The sequence below is a fragment of the Gadus chalcogrammus genome, chromosome 16 (assembly GCF_026213295.1).
Source record: "Gadus chalcogrammus isolate NIFS_2021 chromosome 16, NIFS_Gcha_1.0, whole genome shotgun sequence".
Lineage (NCBI taxonomy): Eukaryota > Metazoa > Chordata > Actinopteri > Gadiformes > Gadidae > Gadus > Gadus chalcogrammus.
Genome location: NC_079427.1, coordinates 25119131 through 25138120, shown reverse-complemented (window position 1 = coordinate 25138120; position 18990 = coordinate 25119131). Strand labels below are relative to the sequence as shown.

The 18990-nt window shown below is 46.2% G+C and overlaps 1 protein-coding gene across 3 annotated transcripts in view; it reads right to left on the bottom strand.

The window, feature by feature from the left end:
• The window catches only part of pik3cb (phosphatidylinositol-4,5-bisphosphate 3-kinase, catalytic subunit beta), a 60110-nt gene that overhangs the window by 34429 nt on the left and 6691 nt on the right, over positions 1–18990 (bottom strand). For all 3 annotated transcript variants that reach the window (XR_008904364.1, XR_008904365.1, XM_056610909.1), the window contains exon 2: positions 15554–15633. The gene's annotated coding sequence lies outside the window, so the exon portion shown is untranslated. The remainder of the gene's footprint in view (positions 1–15553; positions 15634–18990) is intronic.

Here is an 18990-nt window from a genome sequence, read left to right as displayed (position 1 = left end):
AGGGAGGGAGGGAGGGAGGGAGGGAGGGAGGGAGGGAGGGATGGGTTTGATGCAAGAGAACATGCAGTGGGCCTCAGGTTAAGTCAGTTAAACCACAACAGGGAGACGTTTTGGATCTCTGAAAGAACCGGGGAACCGACTGATTAGTTCATATAGATCTAATCTACCTATCGTCACATACACAAATATATACGCCCACGTCAACAAACTGCATGGGGAACAAAGGTGGTGTGTCCTTGACAGAGTAACGCTCATGTGATTTTATGAATAAGCTTAGTGTAAAGGCTCATGGGGAACCGAAAACGAGAACGACAGTCTTGTCGAGCTCCTCCGTCTTTAAGACACCAAAGCGACTGTTACATGCGCCCCATCAAAAAATGGACTCAAACCCTTTTTTTTTTTTATTCAAAGAAAAATCAAACCACTGATGTCTTGATGCCTGCGGGCCATCTGAGGTTTGGTGTCAGCAGTGTGTTCCGGGTGCAGATGTGTTACGTTGTTAACACTGGTGTTAGTCAGCACTCTTTGTAAAGATCACTGTCTGACACAGAGACGACTGTGAGGGTCCCCACAATGCAGTGTGTGTCAATCTACATGAGTTTGCCTGTGTGAACATAAGTTTGCCTGTGTGTGTCCGTATGTGTACATGGGTGTGTGTCCGTATTTGTACATGTATGTGTACTTAGACGTGTGTGTGTGTGTGTGTAATTGACTAAGCTTGGCAGACATAATGGGTCTGTGTGTGTGTGTGTGTGTGCGTGTGCGCATGGCTGTCTGTGTGCGTGCGTGGGGGGAAGAGGAGGGGCTCATTGGAGGAGGAGGAGGAGGGGGGGCGGGGGAAGGTTAAACTCGGTCTCCGCCCCATGCTAAAAATAATGCTTGAACACATAAAACCGCACAATGAAACGGGCCAGATTCAGAACGAGGTTCTGAACCCTCTGACCCGCCGTGAAGCCTGGCCAGAAGGAGCCAGCATTGCGGGGACGTCCGCAGTATCCCACCAGTACCCCACCCCCACTGGGCCTCCAGCATGGCTGCTGTGTCGCTATATTCTCCATTCAGCAGGATCAGAAAAGCTCTCCATGAACGCTCATGTGAAGCACCACGCGGTATTATGCACCTCTGTGAAAGTATGCGCTTCCATCTGCCGGCCAATGGAAGGGGGATGAAGTCACTGAGATGAAGACACTCGCTGGGGAACGCCCCGAGTCTGAGAGCAAATGAACATGACGAGGTGCTGGGACCCAAGTGACCACTGAAGTATCAGTGCGGTTACAAGAGGCGAAGGATAAGTCTAAATCAATAAGAAAGCTGTCACAATAAGTTATGACGATGAGGATTATGGTGAAATCCAGAAATCCCCTTCCTACCACTCATGAATCACAAGACAAGCGTGGTGCCGGCATCACCGGGAAGGGACAGAATCAACAGGCGTAGTCCGATTTATCAAAACAGCCAAATAGAGCAGCCAGTTGTATACAGTACGTGTACTAGGAACATCTACACGCAGATTCAAGTAACAGTTTGAACTTCCAGTTATTATTTTCACACTGACGGCATGGTTCCCAAAGTGTCGAGTCAGAATACTTGCGTAGAATGACCTTTCAACCGATAAATTTGCAGAAGCGCTTTGGTAGGGAGTTGGTATTGGTGCAATTTGTGCTGTGGCTAGGAATACGAGCAGCAAGTCAATCTGGTGTCGGCTATGAAGGAAGTGCAGGTTAATAGGCGTGCAATTTACACAACTTAAAAAAGCACAATTAGGCTTTCATTCCAACGATACTCCCATATGAATATCTACACTTTTCTGTATAAATAAATGATGACGTGTAACTGTGTAGGATGTAAGGCTTGACAAGTGTGCGTGGTTGTGGGACAACACACACAGTCACAAACACACACACACACACACACTTCTGTGTGTTCATGTCGACACTCAACAGGAAGCGATGACGCCAGAGAGGAAGTGAGTGGCAACACACCCTTCAGATGGAACGGGAAAAAATTCTGAAGAAACTCATTCATAAAAAAATGATTTTTCTTCAGAGGCACAAGATTCATTTGGTCATGATTTTTTATCAAGAAAATATAAATTTTGCTAAAAGAATTGTTGGCTGAATTGGGAAAGCTAAATAGGCAAATAGTAATGAAGTTTTCGTCTACGTCGATTGGTTTTCTTTGTGTTTGCCGAGACTCAGATCTTATCTCTCCAGAGTCCTCCTTGACCATCTATACAAAGATATGAAGGACAACCTTGTCTAATGCCACTAGAACACCTGCCATAACCACACCTTGGGACTCCATCTGGCACCCAGCACATTGATAGCCAAATGTTTTTGTAATTTATCGTGACAGTATAAATGTTGTTTTTTGTAGCAGAAACATCAGTCACACAGCGTCTCATATTCATAGACTGTTTTTCGACAAAAAACGGAGCACACCAGTGCTTTAGCCTGCCACCCACACCTGATCCAATCACTTTGGGCGATGACATCATAGCTAATTCATCAACTCATCACACAAGAGGGGGGGGAATGTACGTCTTATGACATCATCAAGCTTGGGCAAAGGACGGCCTAAGGACGATGGCGGCGTTGCCAGGAAGGGTCAACGGTGGGATGGGGGGGTTGGGTCTATTATCCCATCCCTTCTCAGGCAGGCGGTCGTTTGTTTTCCCTGCTCCGGCGTGATTATTGCAACACTGCCTGCTAATGGGATGAGAGATGCTACAGAGTCTGTGAGTGAGAGCTACACTGAGCGCTGGCTGTTTCCTAATTGGATCTGCAGAAAAACAACACATCCATACATTGACATTTTGGGCATTTAGCAGAGGCTTTTATCCGAAGCGACTTATAATAAGTACATTTGTCAGAAGAAGGTGAAATAGTATATCGCTGTCAGTACAGTAAGGATGATCATAGAACCAAGTGCCAAGCACCAACACACTACACAACTAAGTACTATAACTAAGTTTATACCATGGTCTGGGGGAATACTCGATTCTGATTGGGCGCAGGGTGTGCATTAACCCCTGATATACGGACACCTCCTTAGTAGTTCCAGTCAAATTGTCTGTCTGTTCAGTCTTCAAAACGACAGCTGGTAAATTGTGAAAGATGCATTAAACTGTAATCAGAAAACCCGGTATTATGCTACAGAACCTATAGTATCTGTGGTATAAAGGCTGGGACGAATTTCAAGTTATAAATATGTACAATGCATAATGTTAGTTCTCATAGCTCATAGCTGAGCGGACTAGAATACCTCCCGTAGCCAAGTCGTAGCTAAGGTCCGTCCTATTTACTGGAGGAGTGAACAACGTTTCCGTTGCATAAGAACCTTACGGGAGGGTAATAATTGTTCCAGGTATTTGTCCAACCCTCAGCAAAGTATATCCAAAAATAAAAAACTTTATATTTGGATTTTAAAACGCATGAAAATATAAACAAATGGTCTTAATTTATTTTGTTTGGCAAGTGACCATGGTATAAGCGGGAAAATGCCCTTCGAGGTGTCCATTATCAGGAATTAATGGACTTTGCGGAGAACTTCTAACGCCTCTGCGTCGTCCATTAATTCCTGATAATGGACACCTCGTTGGGCATTATCCCTTACACAACATACAATAAGTGAGTACATTAAAGAGCCCATGCCATTAAAATCACATTTTTCCTATTGTTTGTTAAATAACATAGGTCTGAATAAGTTTGTGAGCTGTGGTAAGTTTGAAATCTATGCAGTTTGTCTGCTGAATGCAATAGGCAATGAAAGGAAAAAGGCAGAAGAAATGAGCCGATCTGGATAAGGTGACACTGTGACGTAGCGTTGTCAAATTATTATTCATGGCCCTGCCCACTTGGTTGGTTCGTAACCACCCACAAGAATTCTGAAGGAGTCGTGATTGAGCTAGTGCTAAATGCTAATACGTGTATGTACGGTAGTTGCTTAGTTCGTAGTAACAGGCTAGTTACAGAATTTTGAATGCAATGGCAGAACGACATCGAACTACATGAACTGCGACATGCTGCCTGCCGCCGGTTGCCGCGAGGCACCACCGCCGCGAGGCACCACCGCCCGGCAGCGGGCAGCCGGGCGGTGGTGCCTCGCGCCGGCAGCAGGCAGCGCACGGTTCTGTCTGCTACAGATTGATGTGGAAGTGGAAGAACCAGAGACATCGGAGAACCCGACGAAGTCCTTTGTGATTCATTATATCTTCTGGACGTGCACACAGCTTTTGGCCGTGATAATATGTATTATTTGATATAGATATCTATGCATTATATGATATTATTTAGATATAGAGCTCCAGGACTGTAACGCGTGTTGTAAAATGTTGTAAAATTCCTTGTTATTTGGATAACCGTTCTGCTGTTGGTGTGATGGCGCATAACACGTCGGACTCTCGTCTATGGTATTTCTACAACTAGACCCGTAGTGGGGGTTATCTCAGCCATGGTTGAGAATGAATTGGGGGAAAGGAACTTTGGCTTTGACTCCCTGAAGTCATGAACCACGACATGGAGGAGAAAGGGATTGTTGACCGCGGTCGTCTCCCGCCGGAGCCTCGCTGCCGATGGACCACCGCCTCGGCTTCAGGATGCGGTGATTAGCGCTGACCGCTGCCGAGGCGGCGGGAAGCAGGGCTCAAGCGGGATACATTCGCGGCCAACAATCCCTTTCTCCTCCATGTCGTGGTTCATGTAGCCTACTTCAGGGAGTCAAAGCCAAAGTTCCTTTCCCCCAATTCATTCTCAACCATGGCTGAGATAACCCCCACTACGAGTCTCGTTGTAGAAATACCAGAGACGAGAGTCCGACGTGTTGTGCGCCATCACACCAACAGCAGAACGGTTATCCAAATAACAAGGAAGTGTACAACACTTGCGTTACAGTCCTGGAGCTCTGCTCTATATCTAAATAATATCATATAATACATAGATATCTATATCAAATAATACATATTATCACGGCCAAAAGCTGTGTGCGCGTCCAGACGATATAATGAATCACAAAGGACTTCGTCGGGTTCTCCGACGTCTCTGGTTCTTCCACTTCCATATCAATCTGAAGTAGACGCGGTCGTTTGAGATTCATTATAACCTATCGTCTGGAGGCTCACACAGCTTTTGGCTGTGATAATATATATTATATATTATATGATATAGATATCTATGTATAATATGGGTTTCTAAGAGCCATTGCGATACATCCACCGTAAACAGAGCGCATGGTACCGTGGCTACAAGCTGCTCAGGGCCAGGTGATAATATATATTATATATTATATGATATAGATATCTATGTATAATATGGGTTTCTACGAGCCATTGCGATGCATCCACCGTAAACAGAGCGCATGGTACTGTCGGTGGCTACAAGCTGCTCAGGGCCACACCCCCACCCCCCTCCTTGACCTGCCTTGACACGCCCACCGTATACAGAGCGCATGGTAGTGGCTACAAGCTGCTCAGGGCCACACCCCCACCCCCCTCCTTGACCTGCCTTGACACGGCCACCGAAACAGCGCGTTTGGGGGAAGCTCAATGTGCGACTGTTTCGGAGTGACTGTAACTCTGCACCACGGCTGAATTTCGGGGACGTCTTTGAATACTGTGTTTGTGGCCCACTAATACCTATATTAAAGCATCATAAAATAGAATGGCATGGGATCTTTAAGTGCCAGGACCTACAACATACATAAGCAGGAGGGGCTTTGCAGAGTCTAGGTGAACTCTGAGCAGCTGAGATGCAGTCTCGAAGTGTTTGTTTGGTTGAATCTGTGCCTTCTGGGAAACATCTTGGGGTGTGTGTGAGAACGGCCAACGTTCGAAGCGCGCCTTGCCGTGAAAACACGGATGACTAAACAGCCATCAGCGTCTCCATTTCACAACCTTAAAATAAGTGATGGAAAAAGGAAGTGTCAGCTAATGACTCCGGAACGAGGCGCGCTGAAGAAAGTACCCCCAGCCCCGTCGCTGTAATACAACACCAACCCAGCCCCGCCAGGCGCAATGGCACCTGCTAGGGGGAGCCGGGGGCCCCGGGCCCCACGCGCTGAGGGCTATCCCACGTGTGGAGTTTGGGGGGTGCAAATGGTCAGAGAGTAAAACATGTTAATGTGTGCAAACACACTCGGCAAATAAACATGTTTACAAATCCCTTCCTCCCTGTGTGTGTGTGTGTGTGTGTGTGTGTGTGTGTGTGTGTGTGTGTGTGTGTGTGTGTGTGTGTGTGTGTGTGTGTGTGTGTGTGTGTGTGTGTGTGTGTGTGTGTGTGAGAGAGATAACAATAGAGTCATATGAGACAGATCAATATTTACAAGCGGTGCAAATGGAAGGGGGGGGGGGAGGGTCGGGCTGGGGAGATGGATGTGCATACAACAGGATGAGAGTCTAGAGCCTCGGCATCCGTCCCGTTGGCTTATGTAACAGCTAGGTGTGTCGCCGGAAATCAGCTTTCTCTTCATGAATAGATAAATGCTAAAAGAAAAGTAGCAAAAGGCTGGATATTACACAAAGTGAGACCACAATTTCCGATCTGGTATCAATACCGTACATTTCGTCTTCTCTTATTTGCATCAAAGACAACAGTTATTATAATGCTCCTCCAAATAAATTTGCGAAATCCAAAAATAAAGCATGCATAGCTGTTGAACCATGCGCCGATTGTCTGACCAGGGTGATTATAGACATTTAGTTATGACAAACTTGTGCCACATGGATAACGGGCGTCTGAGTTCAATTTATTTACGTGGACTGCTTAGACTGTAACTGTGTGTGTGACTGTGTGTGTGCGTGTGACTGTGTGTGCGTGTGACTGTGTGTGCGTGTGACTGTGTGCGTGTGAGTGTGCGTGTGTGCGTGTGTGTGCGTGTGTGCGTGTGTGCGTGTGTGTGTGTGTGTGTGTGTGTGTGTGTGTGTGTGTGTGTGTGTGTGTGTGTGTGTCATACTTGTGCAAGTCAATAGCGCAAGTGTGATGTTTCGCTGATCCCCAATAATTTTACACTTGGGAGCGAAGGATAAAAGGACAAGCGCACACTGCACTCACTGCACTCACAACACACACTGCTGCCTGGCCCAGAGGACCTTGGGTATGACTGAGATTGTGTGACATTTTCCTAACACACTCAGAGAGAAGACAAACAGATGTGTGAGTGAGTGTGGAGTGTGAGTGAGTGTGGAGTGTGTGTGGAGTGACAGACAGACAGACAGACAGACAGACAGACAGACAGACAGACAGTGTGAAGGGGGATGAGGGAGGGGGTGATCAGAGAGAGAAAGAAGGCGAGAAGACAGGAGAAAGGAGCGATGCGGAGACGGAGGTCGAGAAACACACAGTGTTGGTTTACAGCAACACTGTAGCCCAACAAAAGATTCAGGAGGAAAGGTTGTGCTGGTAGAGAGCAGCAGAGAGTGGAGGAGCGAAGGAAAGAGAGCGCAGAGATAAAGACACACAGCGGTGTAATGAAAGCACATAAGAGAACACAAACAACAGGGAAGGATAGTAAGCAAAGCGATGGGTTGTGGTGGGCCGCGTCCACAATGCGCTTCTGTTTTTAGCAAGTGCCGGTCTCTGTGTGTATGTGTGAGAGAGAGAGGGAAACTGAGTGGTGGAGAAAGAAAGCAAGAGAGAGAGAAAGGACAGCAGGAGAGAGAGGGAAGGAGGTCAGAAGGGGTGAACGGGGGCAAGGCTGATACAAGGGTTGCGTTTGTCAAGGACACGGGACTGTCCCCAAAACACACACACACACACACACACACACACACACACACACACACACACACACACACACACACACACACACACACACACACACACACACACACACACACACACACACACACACACACACACACACACACAGTGCCAATTGAAAACCAGCAAAACATTGGGCTTGTGGGGGGTGGACAATATCAACTTTTTAAAACCGTTCAAACCGCTCTCCAAAACATGATGGTTTACGGTTCAACCGTAAACCAATCGTCTGCAAATCACTTTTTACCCCAATTCTTGTTCGAACATAATAATAAACCCATTAAACAAATCAATCATATGGCTCCTTTGGGATAGATAATAGGGATTAACTATGGCCTTCACAAACTTGCTATTAATAATAGTGTGATGGTAGGCTAGGCTAGGCCTATAATTGAGATTAATCTAATTTCAATCTCGATTTCGATTTTAGCATCAAACGATTACAAAACTAATATAATCGAGTTCGATATATATATATAACAGCTGGATACATATCTGCACATTATTTTAGATTTGAACATTTTCTTTCTGACCATTTTGTGTTTTTTTAAGGCGAAATTAAAGAGTTCTCAGCTACTAAGTGTTTTTGGGAGAGACATGCTGAATAATTACATCATGTTTCAAACTCAGAAATAATCGTTTGAATAATCGTGATTTCAATATTGACCAAAATAATCAGGATTATGATTTTTTCCATAATCAAGCAGCCCTATGGCATTATTAAAGCAGCACTATATATTTGTCAGTTATGTCAAACGCTGTGATTCTGACAAGCAGTCTCACAGGGAGGTTGCGTCACGTAGCCTGCCTGCTTGAGAACAGCAACAGCATCTTATTTCATGTTTATTTTTTTCTTATTCTGCATTTATGTCGGCATAGTGGGAGACATCATTTAATTTTACAAATTCACGGAAATGTACCGGTACTAATCCTCCCTGCTCTTTAAGGTCGTGGAGTACGAAATCCGCAGGCACTGCTTTTTAAAAAATATTTAAAGTAGAAATATGATGGTGTTTTCCCAACAAGTAAACATAGTATATGAGTTCCAGAAAACATGTTTTTGAAGTTGTTTGCTGGAAATAGCTTTTAGGAAAAAAAATCTTGCCTGCCGCTATTTCCCACTGTTTCAGTCCCTTCAGAATGTGCTGTTTCTGGTGTCTGTAGCTTTAAAGCAAATGAGCTGTTGCGCGTTGACCAATAAGGTGTCGGGGTGAAGCACAGCATGGAGGAGAAGTGATTGTAGCCGTTTGCAGACTACCGGAGCTCTATATCTATATCATATAATATAATAAAAATAATGTTATATATAGGTATTTATACAACGGGGGGCCTAAATCCAGCGATCTGAATGGTTCCTAACTGTTGTATAATGAGTGTATACATAACTGCTATGACGCCCGATCATTTTGTGAAAGTATCACTCCGCGCCTTGAAGTGGAAACCGGTACAACCATAGTACAACCGTTCTCTCGGAGGGACGCTAAAGTGTGTTGCATAGCGACCGTCGTGCATTTTGAAGGCAGCCAGGAGGGACTACTTTTTGGTAGTCTTTAATAAAAGGGCTACTTTGACTTTCTTGGTTTCTTTTTAAATGTAGTGTGTCTATGACTTTCGTTTCGCCATAACAGTAACCGTTGTATAAAAGCAATAGATCACTTCAGTCAGTGGCATGTGCTCATTATACCACTGTGAAGGGGGTCGCCGGCCCTCCGCTGCGCGTCGGGGCCGGACAACGCCCCTTAACAGTGGTATAATGAGCACATACCACAGCCTGGCGTGATCTATTGCTTAAAGGGAAACTTCACCCATTTCACATAAGCTTTGTATTTGTAGAACCCCCCGCATATTTTTGAATGGTCTAGCATCATTCCCTTATTTTCTGGAGAGACTGGAGAGATCCGTATCGATCTCCAACACTTCCTGTTTTTTATGACGCAATATGACGATTTTTGCGTACAAGAAAACAGGAAGTGTAAGAGGAGATGATTCTCGTAAGACTACAACCACTAGTCCCACCCCCCTCTAGCGGGTGGGACCCACTGACGCTACAGACCTATTAGAGCAGTGCCAGTGGGTGGGACTTCACCAGCAGAAACTAACATCCACAGCGTCTGAAGCTAAGATAACAGAGGCTGTTGATAAAACTGAAGTACATTGGCGGAGGGTACTGGATCTGACATAGAAGATGGCTCCATGCAAAAGTTCACCATTTCGAAAGAAATACAAACGAGGACTACCGTATTTTCCGTACTATAAGGCACACCGGATTATAAGGCGCACCTTTAATGAATGGCCTATTTTAGAACTGTTTTCATATATAGGGCGCACCGGATTATTAGGCGCATAACCGAGCTGTGCTATAGAGAATGTCAACAAAACAGTCAGATAAAGTCAAACTTTATTAAGCGTTCTGACAACTCCGGTCACTCCCATGGTAACGATGTTCAAACGTTAATGTGCATATTAACAATATCAATATCAATCAATATCTCTTAACAATAAGCTCACCTTTTCAGTTCATTCCCCGTCTACGAATTCCTCGAATTCTTGTGTGTGCGAATTGAACAGTTGGGCGAGTAGGCCTACGGCATCCAACATGCCCGGATTCCTCTCGTCATTATCCGAGTCATTGTCGCTGTTGTTGCCTGGCAGTTCAGTGATTATTCCTGCCTTCGTGAAAGCTTGGACCACAGTGGAGACTGTTATATCAGCCCAGGCATCCACGATCCATTGGCAGATAGTGGCGTAAGTCGCCTGGCGCTGTCTCCCCGTCTTGGTGACGTGTATTCGCCTTCTTGGCCCCGTCCACACGAAGCCGATTTTTTGGGTGAAACCGCATAAAAAAACGCTTTTGGTGGACACGGGCTACGGCCACACCAAACGCGTGTAACGTGCCTAACTTGTCGCTTGATCATTGTGTGTCACAAAAATTGGTTCAACGCGCCAAGGCGCCTGTGGCTGCGCTGGATTTAGGAGTCCGAGGTAGGAAACCCAAACGCCGCCATGTTTGGGTGCATGATAGAGTTTAGATCGGGTTAGATTAAATAATCTCGGATATAAATAACAATAATATAGTCCGCCAAGACGTTGAGGTTGCTTAGCAACCAGAGACGCTGTCCATATAAGTGAATGGAGCGTTCCCTCTTCGTCATAACTATCAAACCAAACATCCTTCAAATTCAACGACCGAACATTATGAAATTAAAATGCACATTTCTCGCTAAAAATGTTTACATAAACGCATTTAATGACGTAACTATGTTACTATTTCCACCCAGAATAAGGAAAGATGTCGGCCGTATGCTTCTGTGCCAGCGTCACTACTCTAGTGACCCCGGTTCAAGCTCCACGCTGATTTGTTCCATTAGTAGATGGAACAAGGAGGTGTCCGATAGGCGGAGATGATCAGCGGGAGTGGCCGCCAGCGAAGCTGTGCATGGTGGGAGTTGTTGTCTTCAATCCACAAGCGCCAAAAAGTCACTTTCTGCCTTTTCTCGGTCAAGACGGCACCAAATTAGAATTTTATTTTATTATTCGCCTACATATAGGACCCAATTTCAATACATATTCATGTCTGCACCGGTGAAATGCTCCTTTAACTATATAATATAATATCTAATACCACGGCCAAAAGCTATGTGCGCCTCGGATGATATTATGAATCATAAAGACTGCGTCTGACATCTCTGGTACTTCCACAACAAGTAAAGACTAGTAGTGGGAATTATCCCGGCCATGGTTGAAAAGAATTGGGGGAAAGGAACTTTGGCTTTGACTCTGAAGTCCATATTGAACCGCGACATGCAGGAGAAAGGGATTGTACTCATGGAGCTTAGCTGCCCCCGCTGGAGCTGCCGGGCTGCCGCCAGGGCTTCAGCGGCAGTCCGTCAGCTCCGGCGGGGGAGCGTCGGCAGCAGTCCGGCAGCTCCAGCGGGGGAGCATCGGCAGCAGTCCGGCAGCTCCACCAGACACCCTGCCAGGCAGTCACATGGCAAACTGACAAATTAGACATCTATTTTTGTATGAAATCTCCCTGCTGGTGAAATGCGCGAACATCTCTGCCCAGCGCTCGTCCGCTGGTCCACAAAATCGTATCTGTTCTCTGATTGGAGGGGATGGGGAAGTGGGTGGTAATATTCAAATGTGCCCCCTTCCTACGTAGGAGGGGGCGCCGAGCTTGTTCGGTCACTGTAGGCGGGGTGCTTTAAGAAATGCATATCTCACTCAAAAAATTATTTACAGACTTAATTAAAGTTTGTATGCGTGTGGGAGCACCAGAGACCCAAAACAACACCCAAAATCCCTGGAAAAGTGTTGTTTTCATAATATGTCCCCTTTAAAAAGGGTTAAGGCTTTTCTCACATTTCATCCATAGAGCCATCAAGGCTTAGATTTTTTGGGAGAATGGTAAAAACAGGGAATTCGATCTGGCAGTTAATAGTATATTTTAAGTAAGCAAAAATGAATTGAATGTATGCAAAGATCATTCATCAATTCAGCACAACATGCTGAATGCATGTTGCGTGTGGACATTTTACAATTGTTTTTAACTAGCTCACTCACGGTGATAGTGCTAGCTGCCATTTTAGCGGCTTCAATAGCAAAGGCTTGTGCCTCGTGCCCAAGCCCATCCCACTGATTGGCTGACGTCAGATCAAATTCTCTAGCCTCAAGGACGGCGGTGTAGAGTAAGCATGTCCCCCGATCCGTGGCAGTGAGAGAATTCAAAGATGGAAAAATTAAGTGCTAAATAATTTGAAATGGTTTCGATATGGACGCCGTCCAAATTTGACACAACTACGATAAACTGTTCCCTCAGAAAATCACACAACCCTACATGCCGCACACAGCCAATGTATGGCATTAAAAAGGCGGTCACATGACGGATTGTATGGCTATTTCAGTGAGCGATCCACAGTTCCAGGCAGATCATTATCCCCTCTGGCAACTTAACATTTACAGACACATGACTGCGGTCGGCACGCTGAGACAAGCCAGCCCATTAGTTAAACATACACATTGTTCCTCCCTGTTTACTAGGAAAAACCATCATCAAATGAATGCATGACAAAGCTCACAGTTATTTGTATTCCTGCGATGTTTGATGGCCCTTGAACCCAACAGTACTCATCCACAGTCGCTACGGACACTCGCTTCTTCAATGAAACGCATCTTCTATTTTTGAGTCCTTTGCACTGGATTATTATTCAAAGCGGGCACACACACACACACACACACACACACACACACACACACACACACACACACACACACACACACACACACACACACACACACACACACACACACACACACACACACACTACTGGCCTTTGTTGTTGTCTCTGTGAAACAGGAAATTAAGTCAGTCAGTTTGTCATCCAGGCTCATTTGGCTGCTGGCTGTTTTGAAACCCCTTATCTAGGTCTCGAAAACATAACCCAAAAAACACTAAGTCTGACAATACTTGGTGGAAATACATTTACGATTGTGGCAAAACACCAAAACAAAGTGGATTCAAACTGCCTAAAACAAAAGTCTAAGAACAGGTGCACTGCATTTCAAGACAAATGCTTATTTTAACCAGAACCTCTCCTACCTCTAAAGTCTTCATAAGCTGCTTACATAGAGTTTCATCTCTTTAACTGAGGCCTTGTTCTTATTTCAGATGCATGCCCTACCGTTCTTAACCCAAATAAGGTGAATGAAATGCAATAGCTTGCATTTTAGTTTGAATCCACTGCCCCCATTTAAGTACCGTCTTCCTGAACAACTCGGCCCTGGTCCTTCTAAAATAGATGCAAACAAACCCTCAATAAGCTAAATTAGGAAATAAAAACACACGGCTGTCAGAATGCCTCGGCAGCCTCTCATTACCTCTTGGAATGGCAAAAAAGACACAGAGAAACGGAGGAGAAATAACCCATCTCCCCGGGTAGCGCCATGTTGGCATCCAAACAGGCACACACAGCCCACCCACACACAGTGTTCCTCCACTTCAGCCCCTCCACCGCAGCCTTTACAATCTCCAAACACACACACACACACACACACACACACACACACACACACACACACACACACACACACACACACACACACACACACACACACACACACACACACACACACACACACACACACACACACACACACACATCTGAAGCCTGGCCAGGTAAATGACAAGCTTGCGTCCGCCTCCGCTCCTGTTATCCGTCCCCTTGACTGGCTGTGTGCTCTGCTCACCGTCACACACGGCTGCCTGCTGGAGACCCCGGTCCCCCGCTAAGACTGGGCTGAAGCACCCCTGCCCCCCCCTTAAGACTGGGCTGGAAAGCCCCCCCCGTCCCCCAGCTAAGACTGGGCTGGAGACCCCCCCCCGTCCCCCCGCTAAGACAAGGCTGTAGCACCCCCATTCCCCCGCTAAGAATGGGCTGTAGTGCACGCACAGAAAACATGCTATAGCCAGAACAAGCTATTGTGTAAAGCTAACGTACGTTTAAAAAGACATTGTTTCTGGGTGTCACGTAGGTTCTCTACCTGGTGGGGGTGTATGGCGATGTGATGCCCCCCTGTCCCACAGTTCCAACTAGCCGTACTATGCAGCACTAGTAGCAGGGTGGGTGGGTCGTTGGCACTCTGGAGAACACCCGTCAAAGAATAGACCCAAGGGCAGGGCTTCCTAGGATTGTGTGAGTGGTTACAACACCGCCGCTGTAGTTCAGCCAGTTTCAGCACAAAACAGAAACCTTCAAGGAATGATTAACGGGAAATGGGGTAGATGCTGCTGCTCAGTGTGCGCCAGCATTACAAAGCGATGAAAAATCTCCCGTATTGGATTTACGATAATGGAAGAAACTAGAAAGAGCGGAAGAAAAAGGGAAATGGTAAAGAAAGTGCTGGTGGTTCAATGCGGACAGCGATAATTGGATCAGGCTATTTTCCACATCGGAGTAGGCGGATGAGCAAGAGATTCAGCGAGGGAGACAGTGAGATTTAACTGAAGCGAAGGAAGGGGAAGCGAGAAAGAAAGAGAGATGGGGGGCTGGTGGTACGATGCGTGTTCATTATTGGTGATTACCGGCCTCCCAGTATTTGTTGACAGCCGTTGCCATGTCAATAGATGTGACAACTGCACCTGTGCTGCTGGAAGCATTCGTTTGGCCGTCGGATGCAGCGATTAGGTGCCGGGGAACCAGACACAGAACATTGTGCTCAGTGGCACGATTTAATCCACAACCCAAAGGGCTGACAGTTGTTGGGTTTCAATTGAAAGATATGCTTCTCTTAAAATCATTCATTCAGGTTCTCCCTGACTAGCTTCCATTCACTCCACGTCAATTCTGTTACATGACGTACAAGTCCAGTTTCACCTGGAGGAATGTGACTTGATCCTTCAGGATCTCATTGGCTGATGTGAAAGTGACCGCATAGCTGGTTGACTGGGTGGCAACCCCTCGCAGAGAGAGTTTTTTGTGGAGGTTATGAAAACACGTTTGAATTGCTCAAGATCTCAGGCCTGCCAGAGCCAGAATGAGGACGTTTCTAACATCAGATAATAACTGATTTATGCATTTTGGCCGACTAACATGCATTCATACCTACTTGGGTAAACAATATGGCTGTGCAAATGAGCCACTAAGGTCAAGACGTCAATCACAATTTCATGGAGACTTTGACATCAAGGCAGAAATGTGCCAGCTCGCCCGAGTCAAACTCCCCTGTGCTTATTTGGTCTAGCTATCCCATCTCCAACACCCAGCATTCCTGTACTGCTCGCACACGGCAGAAAGTCCTACCTGCAATCTTCTGGAGGCCGCTACTTCCTGTTTGTGGGATGCTTGCTGGGGGCATCTGGAGAGCTACTGGGAGACTGCATCTGGGGATGGGGGAGAGAGAGAGAGAGAGGGAGAGAGAACAATGATTTCACAGGTTAGGGGAGACAGCGATAACACGGCAGGTGTGCGAGACTAAGCCCTCTTGCGGTCTGCATCCGTTGAAGGACGGATGGATCCCATGGACTTTGAATGGGGCAGAGCCGCAATGCATTGTGGATCCATCCGTTCCGTTGGATCCGTCGGCTCCGTCAAGAAAGTTGAACAATTTTCAGGAAAAATTTGCAGGCAGCGATGGATCCGTCATCCAATCAGATCACGCATGCTCGGCCTTATTATGCAAATGATGCAGTTATTACGCGGTTATGCAAATAAACTCCACACGTTTCCTGAATCCATTTTGCATGATAGGATTGTTTTTAGAAACCTGTCATCTTTTGCATTTATATCCACACATTGGCTTTGTAGCGGGAAGCTATTTGATTTGGCTGCAGTATGCGTCTACAGAGACTAGTCCCCTACACGCCCTCGGTCATCCATTGACGGACGCATGTAGTGTGAACAAGACGTAACACCACTTGCACACTGCAACCGTTCGTTGACGGATCCCATTGACTTTGAATGGGGCGGAGCCGCAATGCATTATGGATCCATCCGCTGCGTTGGATCCGTCGGCTCCGTCGGCTCCGTCAAGAAGTTGAAAACTTTTCAACTTTTCAGGCAGCGACGGATCCTTCATCCAATCAGAACGCGCATGCAAATGTATGCACTGTGACACTATTGGGGCTCTGACTAATGAAAATCACCCTGGTGAAACGACCCGGGAAAGCGCGTGGATATGTCAAAGCCGGCCGGCAGCGGGGAATTTCTTTCAGAGACATCCGAAAATACTGCCTAAATAAGAGAGCATCGAGACACAACTCCTGCACAAGTTCGTGATACTCCCCTCTCTGGTTTCGTGTCCGGAGAATGGGGTGAGCCCACCACCACCGATGCACATGCTTTCCACGTCTGTGGACCAAAGCAGCAACAACTGCAATACGAAATAACACCCTCCTTGCTACAACGGGATCTATCTTGCAAGGACAAAAACGCAATATCAACAAGCAGGGAAGAAGCAGGAAGAACCCGGCTTTGTTGTTGTTAGCGGGAAGCGATTTGATTGGCTGACGGATGCCTCTGCAAAGACTACTCCCCGATCCGTTAGCCACGCCTTCCATCATCCGTTGACGGACGGTGCAGTGGGCAAGCTGCGTTACGGGTGCCTGCTTATAACGCGTGTGTGGGAGCAGCAGCCACTCAGAAGGCGCCAGCCGGAGTTGGGTTCAGAGGTACGGCTAATGATGCGAGTGTAGATATGCATGCATGGTAGATTAATGGGAAATGGGTAGATAGTGCTCATGGTGCTTTGAGAGCGTGTGGTTCTGCCCTGCCGCTAACAACTCCCTCTAAAAACCTAAACTCCTAATAAGGGCCCCATATGGACCGGACGGTGGAGATAAAGATGGCACAGAGTGCACTGAACACGATAAGGCCTGGTCCATCTCCCGTAATGCCTCCCTTCACTTTCCCTTTCCACTTTACATTATCACTTTACATTCCATGTTCTGTTCCACTCGCTGCTTTAAGGCTGGCAACCCTGCTTGACCTGAGGTCATTTTGAAATACAACTCTGCAGAGTGTAACAAGTATGCAAGTTACTCTAAATAAAGCTTATATCTGCGTCGTTTTACAAATATCCACATCTTAAGTCTGGGGAGATTTCTCAGTTCACCTACGGGTGTGGATTATGTTGATTTATTTAATATCCTCAGACTGCCGTGAGGGAATGAGACCCAAGGTAGGAGAAGTACACACTTTCTATTCCCAGTATCGGAGATGCTCGCCATCCCTGAATGGATTCATGGAGATGGCTGACTGGTCAGTAATTCCGGGCGTAACAGAGAGCGCCGCTGACGCGATGACCACACACAGCCACCACTTAACGTTCACCTCAAAGCTATACGCCTCGCAAACACTCATCTATCCCTGACCGCCCTCTGGTACAAATGTCTCAAAACAAAAAACACGAAGAACACTCACCATTGACAATAACGCCATTTTAACTGCATTTTGAAGAAAAACAACTCACAGGTGCACCCAATTACACTGAACTATTCTGTGTGTTATTAAGGAATGACTTTGAAATAGGGACAGTGATATTCCACCCTATCAGAGCTCAATGTTGGGCCATGTTGTGCACTGAGCTGAGAATTTGGCAGGTGGAGCAGCCATGTCCCTGAGAGTTAACACACTACACAGTATATCAATCTCAGCTAATGCCATCCACCCTCTTCTCCATCGCTCCTGCAGGCCCGGATTCAAAGGGAAGCCCTGAAGCTACTACGGACACGGAGATGTAAACAGAGCCATACATTAAATAAACATGAAAGCAGAGGAAGAGCCAGATAGCCAAAATGTAGGAAGAGAAATAACACACGTGTGTGTGACTGTGTGTTTGCATGCGTCACATGTTATGGTCATGAGCAGTTTCTCGGGAAGCCTACAGTTATTAGGTGGATGAGGTGTCATACCCCCTACAAACACGTGTACTATAACTTACTATGTAAAGCGCTTTGGGTACCTTTCAGTTAGCCTTCTCAATCCATGACATCATGGTTTTCTTAAATGAAACGCCCCACACACACACTTTAAGTGCACTTCCTGTATTCTCCCACTGGTAAAGATAGTCTATCTTGTTTACTTGGGTGGTACCCAATGAGGGGTGTGTGTGTGTGTGTGTGTGTGTGTGTGTGTGTGTGTGTGTGTGTGTGTGTGTGTGTGTGTGTGTGTGTGTGTGTGTGTGTGTGTGTGTGTGTGTGTGTGTGTGTGTGTGTGTGACATTTTGGAAACTTGGGAACTTGTAAAATGTGACAAGGACATGGTTGTGTGATTATCATATTTCATACTTTTGAATGTATTCTGGTAGGAAAAACTAATTAAGACAAAACCAGCACAGATAATACAGGACACAAAAAAACAAATGTGTTGCTCAATCTCAATGTATTACTCATCATCACAATAGAAAAACAACTAGCTATCCAGGTCAAAGGTGAGCTAGGCTACCTCATCCGGAGCATATATTTGCCATCAACAACGACTAATAGAGGAGGAATGGCTTGGGGCTATGCAGTAGGAGATGATTCACTCTACTCTGGAGTACAGCTTCACAATCACTTCCACAGGCATTCAGTGATAAAGGCAGACATTATTTGTTTAGTACAGAAACTGTGGTTCAAAATCACTCGCTTCAGTGGTACACACACAAGGAACCTGGGGATCTGCTCGTTGGATCCTTATTACCTGAGACTGGAGTTAAAACAACACTTGAATCCAAGAGGCTATCGAGACAAGGCCAACAT